Consider the following 17254-nt stretch of genomic DNA (forward strand, 5'->3'; position numbering starts at 1 on the left):
TGAGCAGTACCAGGCACTGCCTTTTTTCATTTTATTTTAGGGGACATTTATTAAAACTGGGGACAGTGAAACAAGAAAGGGCCTAGAATAACAGGAGAGGGACCAGGTGGGAAAATGAGGCTAGGCTGGGCTGCTTTGGCTCACTGGGAAGTCAATACAGGTTCAGGGGATTTACGTGGGACAAACTGCTGCTGCACATTACCGCCCTGGTTGCAAGTCTCATGGGGTCCCTTGGAGTTTAGGAGAGGGGAAAGGGAATGGCATGGGCACACTACCTGGATGGAGAGCATGCCCAGGTACTGCCTTTTTGGCAAAGAGCTAAGGGTGGAATTGTACACTTTAAATGGGTGAATTATATAGTATGCGAATTACATCTCAATTAAAACAAAAACTGAGAGAGGGCCAATCGAAGCTCAAGGTAAGAACTACCAGACACCAACGCAACAGGGTGACCAAAGTATAAAGGGTGAAAATTTGGTGGTTTTTCATAAGCACAGATGCCATACACACACTCTGTGCAGGTATGGAAGACTCAGTGTCTGCAAAGAAGAGAAAAAAAACACCTATCCAGGGTGGATGGCAGTTTCCTTGGTGAAGGAAGTCAACACTGCCTGGAATGTGGCCCTCATCTTTACAGGCAGACAACACCCACAGGGATGCTGATCCCTGCTACCACAGCACAAAAGAGGATACTGAGAAAATAACTGTCAAGCCAGTTGGATATGTACATTCACCAGCATACCATCTCAGAAAGCAAGCTGAAACGTAGAAGGTCACTTGGATTTGCGGTTTAGAAAAGTTTGCCGTAGGATTCCCAGGCACATCCTCTCTCTTGGGTCTGCCTCAGAGATGCTTTCTTTCCTGACTGAAATGTTCTTTCTGTGGATATGCAGGTCCCTTCCTTACTAATCTTTCGGGCCTGGGAGGCCAATCTGTCACAGACAGCTGCTCTCAATTATCACACACTGATTTCATAGCTTCAGTTTCAAAAGCAGCCTATTTCCAGGTTCCTTGGGTAGAGTAGGAGGAGATGGGGAAACTTTACTTTTGTCTCTAAATTAGACAAAAATCACAGCGTATCTGGAGAGAATATTGATAATTGTTGAACCCAAGGGATGATTTAAGGGGGTTCATAAAACTGTTTTCACTACTTTGTTGTGTACATTTGAAAATTCCTAATAAAAAGAGAAAAAAGGTAATCTCTTTTTTACTCAAATTTTATTCAAGTAAAAGTAAAAGAGCTTGGCTGGTGTGTGGCTCAGTGGATTTATCGTTGTTCCATGGACCAAGAGGTCACTTTTTCGATTCCCAGTCAGGGCATATGCACAGGCTATGGGCTCTATTCCCAGTAGTAGGCATGCAGGAGGTAGCCAAATGGTATTTCTCACTCCCTCTCTCAAAAAAAATCAATAAAAATAGATCTGGGGGAAAAAAAGTAAAAGAGCTCTAAGTAGCTTACTAATTGGCCAAAGTGAGGTTCAATTAAGATGAAATTTAACCATCCACTTACTGTATCAAGACAAGTGCTTCTGTGAATATAGAAGCCAAATGGTGGAAAAATCTCATTTTGTCATATGCTTTTACTAACTAAATTGCTTTTGAGCCTCTATGATATGCATTTTTACTCTCTAGGCTTGAGAGAAATGAGCTCATGAAAAATAAATCTGTTTTATTTGCTTGTTTCAAAGGAGACAGTGTCCCTTTAGGAAACGCAGGCTATATATTCTTGACTTTCAACCCAAATAATAACAAATTTTATTTCATTATTCTCCAAAAAGCTTTTACAAGAAACCAGAAATACTTTTAGTATGTAAGACAGATTCCACAATTTATCTTCCTTAAAAGAACTTAAGCCCTTGCCGGTTTGGCTCAGTGGATGGAGCATCGGCACATGGACTGAGAAGTCCTGGGTTCAATTCTGGTCAAGGGCACATACTTCAGTTGTAGGCTCACCGCCAATTGATGTTTGATATGTACCTCTCACATCGTGTTTCTCTCTCTGTCCCTCCCCTTTCTTCTACTCTCTCTAAGAATCAATGGAAAAATATCCTCAGGTGAGAATTAACAAAACAAAACAAACAAAGAAAAAAGTAAAGTACTCTACTTTGGTATCCAGATTAAAATCAAGAAGCAGTTTTACTTATTTCTTGCCACCCCATTTATTGCTTTCACCAAGCAGTACACAAGGCACATTATGTGCACTATTTCTAACTGTCACAATAAAACTGTGAATCATGTAGTAATATCCCCACTTTACAGATAAGGACACAGGCCTGATTGGGGTGGTTAACTAAGCGAGCAGCAGACCTGGATGTGCATTCAATTCATACTGGTCTGATTAGATAGCACCACTGTAATGACTCTTTGAACTGAAAAAGCTACTACATACAGTACCAGGCACTGGGAAAAACATGACACTGAAGTTGCCTAAAAGCCACAACATTCCTGAAGATCTGTATCACAATCTGAGGGGTCACCAAGGCCAGGCCCTTGGCTGGGCCTGTTTTCAGTCACACTCTGTCAGGGTCAGGGACAACATCATACCAAAGGAACTGGCCAACGCTGAGAGAGATTTGGTTGGACAAATTTTCAGTAAGTTATTTGTTAATGAATAATTCTATTATTATGGAGATGACAAAATGAGTCTTAGAATAGCTAGGAAACAATTATAAAAAAATGTCTTAAGTCCGACTTGTATGCTCACAAATGCTAGTGCAAAATTAAACACTTTCACCCTGGCCTGTGTGGCTCAATTGGTTAGAGCATCATCCCATACACCAAAAGGTTGTGGGTTCGATTCCTGGTCAGAGCACATACCTATGTTGGGTTTGATCTTCTGGTCGGGGCCCACAAGGGGGACAACCAATCGATGTTTCTTTCTTTCTCTCTCTCTCTCTCTCTCTCTCTCTCTCTCTCTCTCTCTCATCCCCCTCTAAAATAAGTAAGCATATCCATGGGCGAGGATAAAAAAAATTAAATACTCTGTTTTCAAAATGCAGAGTAAGAAAAGCTGAAGGGAACCAAATTTGGATATACTCGCTTCACAATATGCAAAAATGGAATTTCAGCCTTCAAGTAACAATAACATACCTTTGGAAAAGCATCCAAAATGGTTAAAAATCACACATTACATGAAATATAAACTGTTTAATTATAAAACCCGGGCAGGCATTTTGAACATTAGTTATTACAAAACTGCCAAATAGCTGGGTCTTTGTCATGAAAACAGGTTTCTCAGGTTCTGAAACCACTAGAGCTTTAATCAAGACACCTAGCCAATGGCTCAGACAATTCCTCTCTGTGTGCAGCTGGCTGGAACCATCTGCTGTCACCTCCTACCTAACAAGGACATCACAGAAACATTAGCCTGGTGGTATGCTCCCAGGCACTACCAATCTAATTTAATTTCATAGGCTGAAGAAGATGGTGTCTAATTATTCTTCAAAAATTCACAACTACAGCTGTGCAGACTGAAAAGTAAGTTTAAAGTTTACTTTAATAAAGTATTTCAAACATTCTAAAAAGTACAGAAAACATAACACTGGTGTATCTAGTTCTCAGCTTTATCAAATTATAACATTTTAAAGGACTAAAATATTGATAGAGTGGAAATATTTATGCACTGGGGCGGGGCGGGGGGGGGGGGGGGGAGGTGTCTCTCAGCCCAGCCTGCACCCTCTCCACTTCTCCAATTTGGGACCCCTCGGGGGATGTCTGACTGCCAGTTTAGGCCCGATCCCTCTCACAATCCAGGACTGCTGGCTCCAACCACTCACCTGCCTGATGGTCCCTAGCCGCTTCTGCCTGCCATCTGATCACCCCCTAACCACTCCCCTGACAGCCTGATCGATGCCTAACTGCTCCCCTGCTGGCCTGATTGCCCCCAACTGCCCTCCCCTGCAGGCCCGGTCGCCCCTAACTGCCCTCCACTGCTGGCCTGGTCGCCCACAACTGCCCTCCCCTGCTGGCCATCTTTGTGGCTGTGGGTCCTGCCATCTTTGAGGGTGGGGCACTCAATTAGCATATTCCCTCCTTATTGGCTGTGGGCACCACCATCTTTTGTGATGACATGAGGGTCAATTAGCATATTTCCTCTTTATTAGATAGGATACCCCTCACTTCAATCCCACTTGCAAGGAACAACTATCTTGAACTTGGTGTTTTCTTTACTCATGTTTTCATACCCAAAGTCAGTTTACTTTTTAAAAATATATATATTTTTATTGATTTCAGCCAGAAAAGGAGGGGGAGAGAGAGAGAAAGAAACACCAATGATGAGAGAGAATCATTGATTGGCCATCTCCTACACCCCCAATGGGGACCGAGCCTGCAACCCAGGCATGTGCCCTCAACCGGAATCAAACCTGGGACCCTTCAGCCTGCAGGCCAACACTATATCCACTGAGCCAAACCAACCAGGGCGTCAGTTTACTTTTTAAAAAATATATATTTTTATTGACTTCAGAAAGGGAGAGGGAGAGTTAGAAACATCAATGATGAGAGAGAATCATTGATTGGCTGCCTCCTGCACGACCCCTACTGGGGATTGAGCCCGCAACCAGGCATATGCCCTGACCGAGAATCAAACCGTGACCTCCTGGTTCATAGGTTGACGCTCAACCACTGAGCCATTCAAGCTGGGAATGAGTCAGTTTACTTTTAAAACAAACAAAAATAACTTTCCTAGGATTCTAGTCCTTGATACACTTTTTACTCCCATGAGTGCTATAAACTAAACAACACCTTGCCTCACTATAGGCCTAAAAAGAAAGTCCAATCATCTCCCAAGCCTGAAGCCTGCCATGAAATGGTCTTCTTTCCAACCACCATCTGTTTCTCTAGAGCAAATGTCAGTAAACTTTTTTTAAAATTTTGTTTTATTGCTTAAAGTATTACAAAGAGTATTACATATGTCTCCTTTTTTTTTTTCAGTAAACTTCTTTTATGATGGGTCAAATAGAACATACAGGTAGTACTTGCTTTGCATGCTAGTAATGAAATCATGCAAATAAACAGGGAAAAAATATGACTGTTTCAAAGGGTTTGATTCCCGTCAGGGCACATAGCAGGAGCAACCAATAGATGTTTCTCTCTCACATCAATGTTCCTCTCTCTCTCTCTCTCTCTCTCTCTCTCTTTCTCTTCTACCTTGCTCTCTCTAGAATCAATGAAAACCAGGTGAAGATTTAAAAAAAAAATAAGTAAAACAAAATTGCTCTGAGAGTTACTTTTTTGTGAAGGTTTTTGCCAGTGCTACTTCCGCTGCGACTTCATCCTTTTTGCCACATTTCTGTTGCTAAGTGGGCCCTCACTAAGGTCCGCTGGGGGCATATCCAGTCTCTCAACTGGAGGTAGAGTCAACATTCCCACAGTCAGCTAGTTATTCTGTCACTCCATTTATGCTCCACTGGAATTTCAGTTCTGGCATTATCACTTTTTTTCTTTGCTGCACTGGAATCTATTTTTGGCCAATTCCTTCTACTGATTAACCATTTATATAAACTCACATAGGTTTATCACTGGGAAACAAGGCGGCAACACAACTACATGCTTTGCTGTATATGAACTAACAAATGTGAAAGGACCAATCACTGCTGTACGTGTAGTTTATAGTGATTTGTGACTGTAGGACTAGCAGGGGAAACCTGTACCCATGTACTTTCAGTTATTATACTGTGGTTACTGTATTCTGAGGCCTGTTGTTAAGGGACTGAAATTATTTCATGAAAGCGTGGTAATGAAAATTTTTGCATGTTGAAAACCCTGCAAAGCAAGGACTGCCATTATTCAAGAGCTGTGGGCCACATACTTCTTTTTTTTAACTTTTAGTTGCAATTAAAAAATATTTTTTCCCCATCACCATTTATCACATAGTTCTGATTCAACTCTGTCATTGTAGCATAAAAGCTACCTCAGACAATATGTAAATGAATGACAAGGCTGTCATTCCAATAAAGCTTTATTACGGACACTAAAAATTTTATCTCACATAACCTATACATGATTTTAAAAATTATTTTGATTTTCAACCACTAAAAAACATAAAAATTGTACTTGGCTTGCCAATTATTTTTACAGTGTTTATAAAAAACTCCCTGTTCAGATTTTCCACTCTTACAGAACTCAGTCTTATATGTGTAGTCAGAAGCTACCACATAGATTGCTAGAGTTTACATTTCTTTAGCAGCACTGACCATGCATTCCTTTGCTAAAAGACTGTAGCACATCCTTTTACCAATAAAAACAGCTTTACTCTCTTCATTGAAGCCACTTAGAATTCTAAGAGATAATGGCCAAAGAGAAATTACTTGATATAAAAAATCCTTGGAGCCCAGCCAGTGTTGCTCAGTGGTTGAACGTTGAACCATGAACCAAGAGGTCACTGGTTCGATTCCCAGTCAGGACACGTGCCCGGGTTGCTGGCTCAATACCCAGGAGGGAACAAGTCCCAGTAAGGGTGTGCAGGAGGCAACCAATCCATGATGTTTCTCTCTCACCGATGTTTCTATCTCTCTATCCCTCTCCCTTCCTCTCTCTCTAAAAATCAATAAAAACAATTTTTTTACATTCTTGGACATTTGAAAATCCTATTTTATACACAAAAAATAAGGCAAAGTACAGTTCACTGTTCAGTATTCAAAAGCAAAGAAAGTAATGAAGAGTCATATAATTCAAGAATTTCAAAGACCAGGGGCAACTATTACCAGGGCTTGGTTTTCACAGATCACCACAGCTGAAAATTCACCACCAAGGCATCTTGTTTATGCCAGTGAATAACTGTGAGACATCCACATAATGGAATAACCAGAGCTGTGAAGAGTCCAATGTGTATGTGCTGGTACAGAAACATGGTTAAGTCTGAGATTGGCGGGGGGTGGGGGGGGGGGCAAAAGAATGGTTTCTGTATCATAATTCCTTTTTTAAACTTTTAATTTAGACACATGCATGAATCTAACCCTCAAGGGAAAGGTACTAAAGGAAGGAGTCGTTTACATACAGGTTTTCTTTTTTTTTTTTCCTTTAAATATATTTTATTGATTTTTTACAGAGAGGAAGGGAGAGAGATAGTTAGAAACATCGATGAGAGAGAAACATCGATCAGCTGCCTCCTGCACATCTCCTACTGGGGATGTGCCCGCAACCCAGGTACATGCCCTTGACTGGAATCGAACCTGGGACCTTTCAGTCCGCAGGCCGACGCTCTATCCACTGAGCCAAACTGGTTTCGGCAGGTTTTCTTTTTCATCTGTTTTTGGTATAGTGTGAACCATCAGTGGCCTTATCTAGACAGCAGATTATTGTCATGTTTGTTTGCTTCATTTTTTCAGTAAAAAATTTTTAAACTACATGAATTAAAACTAAATGTATTAAATTCCCTAGTATCTGGAGCAGTACTAAGCTATAGTGTTTGTGAATAGCTATCAGACGTAAATATGGTGACCACATAATTGATTCTCATCAAGACACTTTTCAGAATGAAAGAGTGTTAATAGTTACCCTGGGACATATGGTGGTATTGAAGCATCCATCTTATATACAAACTGCTGTTTGAAATTTTAACCCTGTTATTTCTGGCTTCTGTAGATGCTTGCTGGCTTAAATAATAAGGAAAATAAGACTACTCCCATTTAAGAGAGGCCATTAAACCTTCTGCAGACGAAGTTATCAGTGCTGGCGTCAGGCCAAGCCTTTGGTCAAGGTCTCAAAGCGCCAGCACATAAGGCCCTTTAAGAACTTGCAAAGGGAACCGGAAAAACCCCATATTGGGGAGACAAAGAGGGTAAGATCGTATAAATATGAGAAACTTCATGTGTGAAGGACCCAGAATTTGAGAGACATTTTCCTCTGGGCCTGCGCGTAATAAATGTAACTCCATCTCTCTAAGCGTTGCTTGGTTCTTCTACGGTTTTTCTGTAACAGTATAAACTGGAACCATCCAAGGTAAATCCTCCAAGCCATCCTATACACTGAAGGCACTAACTAGGAATGTGGTCCTTGCCCTCCAGGGGTTTATAATTCAATTACAGCCACAAGACTCCCTTGTGTAGAAAAGATAAGAAAAAAGGAATCACACAAGGTAAAATATTATAATCACAGCCTAATTCAAAGGGCTTATAAGCCATACAAGGAAATGACTAAAGACTCTGGTATAGGGGAGTGACACAATAAGGAAGAGTCATTTAGCAAAAGTGTGTAGGATAGATTACAGTCAGTAGGGGGGAATACCTGGCTCCCTTTTACCTATTGAAGTTACCCCGGGGCATTTTCCTAACCTCCTAGTATTTCTTCATTCATAACATAGGAACAAAAATGTATAAGCCTAATAATAAAACTGGAAAATGTATAACTCACATATTTCTTAATTCACCAAGCCCCACAGTCATTGATTTAGGCCCACCTACTTAAAAAATCATGCAGATTTTAAAGACCTAGAGTATCTAAATCAGTGATTCCCAAAGTGGGCACTACCGCCCCCCGGTGGGCGCTGCAGCGATCCAGGGGGGCGGTGATGGCCACAGGTGCATTTGGGGGCGATGAGTAACTGCTATTAAAATTTTTAAAAAATTGCCAAAACCGGTTTGGCTCAGTGGATAGAGCGTCAGCCTACGGACTGAGAGGTCCCGGGTTCGATTCCGGTCAAGGGCATGTACCTGAGTTGCAGGCGCATCCCCAGCGGGGGTTGTGCGGGAGGCAGCTGATCGATGTTTCTCTCTCATCGATGTTTCCAACTCTGTCTCTCTCCCTTCCTCTCTGTGGAAAATCAATAAAATATATTTAAAAAAAAAAAAATTAAAAAAAAAAAATTTCCAGGGGCTGAGTAATATTTTTTCTGGAAAGGGGGCGGTAGGCCAAATAAGTTTGGGCACCACTGATCTAAATCAAAGAATCTTAGGAGGTTTTAGGAAGATTAGGCAGTGCTTTCTGTGATACAATAAGAAAAAATATATTTGGTCTTTGACCCCGTTCCCCTCCCCACCCCCCACCTAAAACCCTTAAAATTTCCCGAGTGTTAGGAGCATCTTTTGTTCTAATATTTGGTCTGTGACCCAGGTTCCTGACACAAGAGTGTCTAAGACCCTGGGAATCTCTGGAGTGATAAAATTACTTTTTGTATGCTAATGAGATGATGGGGATAAAATTACTTTTTGTAAGCTAATGAGATGATGGGGGGGAGGGGGGCTGGAGAGCTTCAAAATGGGGCTGTGCATCAGAAAGACCAAGGCAAGATTAAAGGTCTAGAACGTTCAGCTCCACCCTCCCAACCTCCAGGGAACTGAGTTAGGAGAGCTTCTGGGTTAGTTAGTGAACACATCCACATGACGGGAGAGTGGCTGGCTCACTCTCTTCTGTGCTGGGGATTTTCCAGACCTCACCTATGTCTCCACCTGGCTATTCATCTGTGTTCTTTATAATAATTCTGCAAATGTTGTTTTCCAGAATCCAGTGAGTGTTCTACTAGCAAATTATTGAACTATTGAACCCAAAGGTATATAAAAGGAACCCTTCATTTATAGCAGGTTGGTCAGAAGTACATATGACAACCTGGGATTTTTAAGTGGCATCTAGGGAGGAGGGGCATTTTGTGTGACTGAGCCCTTAAGTTGTGGAGTCTGTGCTAACTCTGGGTACTATCAAAATTGAGTTATTAAAAAAAGAATTGAGTTAAACCATAGGACACCCCATCAGTGTCTGAGAACTTGAGAACTGCTTGATGTAGAAAAACCCACACATCTTGTGTCAAAAGTATTCTGTAGTAAACAGGATAGTTTTCACTTTAAAATCTTTTCAAGTTAAGGGCTAAGAATGTTAGCAAGAGAACAATCTTGAGGACATTATAAATAAAACTCAGCCCAAGTTGATGTGAAGGCCTCTGTGTGTGATTTATACCTGTTCTGGATCTAGTTAGTATAAAAGTGTTATTTGGCAAGTTTGTTAGCAAAATGTCCCCCTATGTTTCCTGCTGAGGAAAGCACCATTAACCTTGAGAGTATCTTGACAATGTCGTATCTGGGAAAGGGCATTTGCTCACTGTAACTTGAATTCACTAATAGGCCCCACTGAGCTAAATTCTGCAGGCTTGCTCTAATGCATTTCTTTTTTTTTTTTTTAATATGTTTTTATTGATTTCATAGAGAGAGGAAGGGAGAGGGATAGAGAGAAACATGGATCAGCTGCCTCCTGTACACCCCATACTGGGAATCAAACCTGCAACCCAAGCATATGCTCTGATGGGGAATCAAACCAGTGACCTCTTGGTTAATGGGTCAATGCTCAACCACGCCAGCCAGGCTCTGAAGCATTTCTTGAAAACAGTTCAAATGGGAGGGTTGTCTTTAACACACACAGGTTAATATCATAAGATTGTTGTGAAGATTATAATAGTTTATGATACATTACAAGCGCTTAAAACATTTAGCACAAAGCTTTAAATAAACAGTAGATATTATACTTTTATGAAGACCAGACTAATATAGAGACAGTGGGAACGAAAATAAAGAAAAGGATGACACACTTCACTAGAAAGTCCAACTGAATGTGGTGACTGACAGGATATAGGGAATATGGAAAATCAAAAGTACAACCTCAGATTAAGGAGTTGGTCAAACCAGTTCAATCACTCCTTCCCTTGGACTTTCTGCTATGTACTATTTGCCATGACTGAAGTGACAAAACTCCTTATCTTCACCTGAAGTAAGGTAATGGCAAACTATCACACAGATCGAACTCCTGCACCATGAGATTATCATGAGATCAAGAGTTCAGGGACAGAAAGCCCAAGGGTGGGACTGGAGAAAATAAGAAAAAATATGCCTTGGTTACCCATTTGGACTGCAAATATCTTTCCTCTGAAGATTGAGAGAATCTCATTGTATGAGTGAAGAGGTACTCAATGCCAGGGAGTTTAATTCTACCATGCCAAATTCCAAAGTTGACATTTATTTTATAATCAGCCTTAATTCACCTATTTTGGTAGCTAGATAGGTTCTACATACTTGAGTACTTCTGTTTACAGAATGGAAAACTACTAACTACCCATCTCCTCTAGGTCCAGGTGTCTGGAAGTTGTCATTAATAGGATAATTCAGAAACTTTAAAATAACCCGTAGGTATTTATGAGGAAAGAACATTTACATGGACAAACCCAACTTCAATTATAAGGCTCATAAAATCTTAACATTTTAGATATAAAATCTTGGCATTTTAAGATATAAAATATTTAGATAAAGTTTACATTTCATAAACTACCAACACAACACAAACCAGCACTCCTGCCCACCAGCATTTCATATTTATCACCCAAACAGGAGTATAAATTATACCGTTACTAAATTCATAACTAGAAATACAGTAGGCCATCTGAACAACTTGGAAACAAACAGTTTCAAAGTCTTTCATGAGACTGTTAGTTCACATTCAGGGGATCTTGACCTTGTTTGAAAAATGGATCATTTTCAGAAACTGATAAAACCTAATGGACCCTCTTCCTAGAGCAGTGTTTCTCAACCTGTTTTTTACTATCACACTCTCCACTCACCCCAAGGAGCCCTCACATGTTTTTCCTAGTCACCCCAGGAAATTCCAATACCACACATACTGTATACTTACTTATACAGAGTGGCCCTTTGAAAGGTCATAAACTATTGTAATATATAATATCTCCTCCACCCTCTGAACATGCCTTAGACACTGGGAAACACATGGACAAAATATCACATGTAAACTTAGGGACTTCAGATTAAGGGGCTTCTAAAGATAGGGACCCAGGACCCCATTGATGAAATTCATCTCAAACATCTGAAAAACAACAATTAAAAATGTTTACTCTTATTTCTTTTTTTAAAAAATATATTTTCTTGACTTTTTACAGAGGCAGGGAGAGGGATAGAGAGTTAGAAATATCGATGAGAGAGAAACATTGATCAGCTGCCTCCTGCACACTCCCTACTAGGGATGTGCCCAAAACTAAGGTATATGCCCTTGACCTGGGACCCTTGAGTCCACAGGCTGATGCTCTATCCACTAAGCCAAATCGGTTAGGGCTACCCTTATTTCTTTTTATTGATTTGAGAGAGATTTGTTGTTCCACTTATTTATGCATTCATTAGTTGAATCTTGTATGTGCCCTGACCCTCTAACCAACTGAGCTACCCAGCCAGGGCAACCCTTATTTCTAAAACTGTTTCTTCGAAAGTTCCTGGGCCTCACATTCCATCACAGGGAGTTTTCAAAAAGATCTTATCAGAAACAACACTTGAAATGACATTTGTGACCAGGATCATAAAAAGATATCCATAATCCATAAGCTAATGATTCTAGACTCATCTATGAATTAGTCATATGACCAGTAGGCCACCAAGGCCTCCTAGGGTTAATAAAGTCATTTTGGTGTGACTTCTTCAGAGTTCTCTCCCCCTCACATGAATCACAGGCTACTATATCCCTTATTTGGCCTTCCTTGTCAGTCTCAGGACATGGCAAACAGAGGCTTGGCTGTCTGGCCAACTACCAAGAAGTCAAGCTTGAGCAAGCAAATGGCTCTGGGGATAGGTAAAATGAGAAACAGGTGGGGCAGTAGCAGTGAAAGAGAAGCTGGCTTTTTCTATCACAGGTTGCACTTTCAAATGCTGACCAGGACAAAAGAATGTTTCTGATGGAAAGTATCTTTTTCCACAGAAAGGTCCATTCTCCCTCAGTGGACCTAAAAGCAAAGCCCTGAATGTTCTTTGGGGATTGTTGCCATTTGAGCTTCAAAGCCCATGTTTTCAGTAAACACCAAATCTTGCCTTACTTTTCTTCAAAGTACTCATCCCCAGATCTATATTCATTGTTCATTTCTTTATTGTATTGTCTTCATCTCATCACAATTTAATTACCATGGACTGTGTGTCTTTTTTTCAGTGCTCTGTTTCCAGGGCCTAAAAATAAAGCTTGGTATGTGCTCAATAAATGTGCTGAATAATTATTTCAAACTGTCCTGGAACCACTTTCTTGCCTGCAAGCAGAACAAGAGCCTCTTCTACGGCAAACAAGAATACCAGAAGATGCTATTTTGGAGAATCCCCAGCTGATCACCAACACCAACTACACATTAGCTCCTATCTATCACTGTGTCTTTGACCATCCAGGGGGGTGAGAAGAGAAAAATGTACTGACTAATAACATGCTTATTAGAGATTTGCTAAAGTTCACCCTTTTAGTAAAAATTCGGGGGAAACTGTAATTAACCCAAGAGTTTGATGGAAACTGAAAATCACGTGAAAGTGCAATAGAGGCTCTCAAATGCTGCATTTGTCCTCAGCTTAAGTCCCAAAAATAAATCCCAGGTCGGGATAAAGGTATTGGCAAGTTACTACGCCAATATACAATATAACTGACTACTCCCTAAAGGAATTTTTGAGGTTCTACTCTGCAGAGGAATATATTACTGTCCTTGTATTGATCAAAATTACCTATTTGGGGGCCCTCCAAATACCTGGGGAAGAGAGAAAAAAATTACGCACATTTGTGGTCACCTGACAAGGGGTTTTCCACTCCCCAACATCAATAACACACATACATACACTCATTGTACAATTTATAGAGTTGTTTTAGCCACCTCCATTTACTAAATGAAGCATATTCTTAAGGTGGAAGTCACAGCTCCAATGTTTAAAGATAAAAAGGGTAAGGCAAGTGAATACACACACACTGAGAGTAGTAACTAGCGGCTAGCCCAGGGGTGGGCAAACTTTTTGACTCGAGGGCCACAATGGGTTCTTAAACTGGACCGGAGGGCCGGAACAAAAGCATGGATGGAGTGTTTGTGTGAACTAATATAAATTCAAAGTAAACATCATTACATAAAAGGGTACGGTCTTTTTTTTTTTTTAGTTTTATTCATTTCAAACGGACTGGATCCGGCCCGCGGGCCATAGTTTGCCCACGGCTGGAGCCTGTCCAAAAGGAGGGATGGGCCCCAGCCCATGGTGATGTGTGGGAACATAGGCCTGGTGGAACCAGATCTTCATATTTTCAGGGAAAGCCAAAATATAAATTTTCCTACTAAAAATTTATACTTTCTTTGTGCTTTCCATGATTCTCCTCTCACAAGCTTATCACATCAGTCCCAGCCTCCTAAATTACCCATCATCCTGTCTTGTTACCATTTCCCTTTCCCCAACTCTTGGGGTCCTCTCTATTTACGACCTATCTTAAGTAAAATCTCTCCTTTTCTCAATCACTTTGACTTTCTTATCTCTAACCTAATCTGTTCTCCCCTGAAGATATGCTTTCTCTTATGCCCTTCTAAGTGGGTAGGTCACCTTGCTCCTAGGTGCTACTTCCAGACATTCTACCTCCATCCTCTCCCTAGTCCCCCAGCAAAGAATCTTATCCTCAGAGAAGATAGTATCCACCTTGTGCATCATCTCCTGACCCAGGCCATTACACCTCACATCTCCATGATTTTAGCTACAGGCTCACTGCCATTCCCCCTCTTCCCATCATAATCCTTGGTGATTTCCATATCCAGGCCAGTGATCCTTGAATTATCCTGACCTCTATGAAGACCTCCTCTCCTCCAATGATTCTATCCTCCCCCAGACTCTTTCATGGTCATGCCTAGGCCTTGTCTTAATAACTGCAGTCTTGCCTTAGCCGGTTTGGCTTAGTGGACAGAGTGTCAGCCTGGGGACTGAAGGGTCCCGGGTTCAATTCCCATCAAGGACACACACCCAGGTTTCAGATTCAATCCCCAGAAGAGAAAATATGCAGGAGGCAGCCAATCAATGATTCTCTCTCATTATTGATGTTTCAATCTCTCTCTCCCTCTCCCTTCCTCTCTGAAATCAATACAAATATTTTAAAAAATAAAAATTACTGCAGCCTCTTCAGAACTTCAGTTTCATGCATCTCATTCACTGCCCACCATGTCCTAGCTTTCTAGTTCATTCCCTCCAAAACCTCAATTTCAGCAATCCATTGGCCCTACGATCCTTCCATGACTCCTCAACGCCCTCATGTCTTCACAGATTAAATTCCTTGATCTACTAGTATAATCAGCCCCTAAACATTTGTTCACTACACACTTTTATGGGACAGAGCCTATGCAGCTCCACCCTACTTATCTGACAAAGCCTATGCAGCTGCTTGTGGCTGGAGAAACACCTCACTCAGGGAAAATCAAAGCAATCAGGAAAGAAGAAGGAAAAAAAAATGGTAGAAAGCTTTCAAACAAACAACTTCAGATAAGCAAGGGCATTAGTTGACCCAGCCAAACAGGAGTACTTCTGAAAGGTCAGTAGGTCCAGTCATCTGCAGCAGCCAGGGAGGCCACTGCAGCCAAACCTGGCTTTGTCAATTACTATTTTGTGACCTTAGATAAGATCTGTAACTTCCCCACACCAGGTTTTCTCAAGGATTAAATAACACATGGAGAAGTCAGGCCAGTGAAATCATTTGGTCTGGCCCTGCCAAGGTATTAGGGGTGAATTAAATGTTTGACCAAATATAGCAGGCTAATTTGTAAGTTGATAATTTTGTATGGCCCTCAAATGATGTTATAAATATCCAAATGGCCCTTGGCATTAAAAGGTTCCCCACCCCTGAAATACAGATGCAGAGTAAGCAATAGATGTTAGCCCCAAACTCAGTTTTGACAAAGTCCAGGCCAGGTAACTGGAAGGTACTATACATCCTTAACACAATTACTTCATCTACATAAGTCCAGAAGGGCTGACAAATCCTGGTTCAGACTGCAAGAATAATGAACAAAGAATAAGAATAATGCATTCCAGCCCTAGCCGGCTTGGCCTGGTGGATAGGGTGTCAGCCTGCGGACTGAAGGGTCCCAGGTTCGGTTCCAGCCAAGGGCACATGCCTGGGTTGCGGGCTCGATCCCCAGTGTGGGGTATGCAGGAGGAAGCCAATCAATGATTCTCTCTCATCATTGATGTTTCTATCTCTCTCTCTCTCCTTCTTCCTTCCTCTCTGAAATCAATAAATACATTTTAAAAAAAGAGTAATACATTCCTAATTCTTATTCCTCTAGAGCTGAGCCCTTGACATCCCCAATAACTCATTTTTTTTCCTCTCTGCCTCAGGCAAAGAGAAATTAAGTTTTCAGAAGTCACTGCAGATGATGACTTGTTGCACACCCATCGGCTTTCTCACTTTTCACCTAATAGGCTGGCCTATGCCTATAAAGCCACTGGCTCCTGCCTGTTTCTCTCACCTCACATCCTACTCCAATTCTCCCTTCCTCCCTTTCCGCTCCAGCCACACACACTGGCTGGCTAGCTCTCCTGGTCTTTTCCTTCAAAACCACCCTGTGTGTTCCAGCCTCAAGGCCTTTGTACTCCATTACTTCCAACTGGACACTCACCCCTAAAGTCTTTGTGTGGCTGCCACCTCCTCACTTTTCATCTTAGAGCTCAGATGTCGCCCTCCTCAGAGAGATCTCCCCTGACTACCGAACCAAAGTGACCCCTATCGGGCATATTTTTATATGGACCTTACAAGGGGTCCTGCAGGCTGGCTGGCTTCTTTGTTCACATGCCAGGCACCCACCTGAGAGGGGTTGGGACTGGAACGGGGGCACAATTCTAGGAACACAGTCTTGCTGAAGGATAGAAAAGACTAAGAGAGGAAGCACAGGAACATAGATATTTATATATCTGGGTCACAGGGCAAGTCATAGAGAAAGCATGGCAAGAGAAGCAAATTGCCTCAAAATATACACATGGAATCTGAATAGTGTACTTTTTGAAGGGAAAAAATGAAATTTGGAACCTGTTGTTTGTTCATAATAGAGAATAAAATTTTAGGTGATTATATTGGGGGGAAAAGTGGCCCCATCATCTTACATCACCTCATTTGTGTACTTCGCCCTGTTCATTTACTTCTTAGTAATTTAATATTGTGATGAGTGCTCTTTATTTAAATGTTTACTCACTGTCTGTCTCTCCCACCAGATTATAAGCTCTGTGAGTGTCTGAGTCACAGCACTGTCCCTGACACATAGCAGGGCCTCAAAAAGTTTTGCTGAATCAATGAATTCTTTCAACAGTTATTTTCAAAGCCCACTTGTGCTTGTCTTAAGAAGTTAAGGTTCTAACACCTGTTCAAAAAGACCTTTCAAGCTAAACTTCCTTAAGAGTGGAGAGGTTTAAATCCGAACCTCTTAAAGGACCAATCCAATAAATCTAGGCCCAGCTCCTCAAAACCAATATTATTCTTTTTTTAAATTCTCACCTGAGGTTATGTTTTTTTATTG

The 17254-nt window shown here is 41.2% G+C and overlaps 1 protein-coding gene across 3 annotated transcripts in view; it reads right to left on the minus strand.

The window, feature by feature from the left end:
• The window catches only part of SPINT2 (serine peptidase inhibitor, Kunitz type 2), a 29814-nt gene that overhangs the window by 11256 nt on the left and 1304 nt on the right, over window positions 1–17254 (minus strand). The gene's annotated exons all lie outside the window — the stretch shown is intronic.

This window comes from Myotis yumanensis, unplaced genomic scaffold, assembly GCF_028538775.1.
Source record: "Myotis yumanensis isolate MYYU_CA2020_CCGP unplaced genomic scaffold, mMyoYum1.0.hap1 SCAF_18, whole genome shotgun sequence".
Classification (NCBI taxonomy): domain Eukaryota; kingdom Metazoa; phylum Chordata; class Mammalia; order Chiroptera; family Vespertilionidae; genus Myotis; species Myotis yumanensis.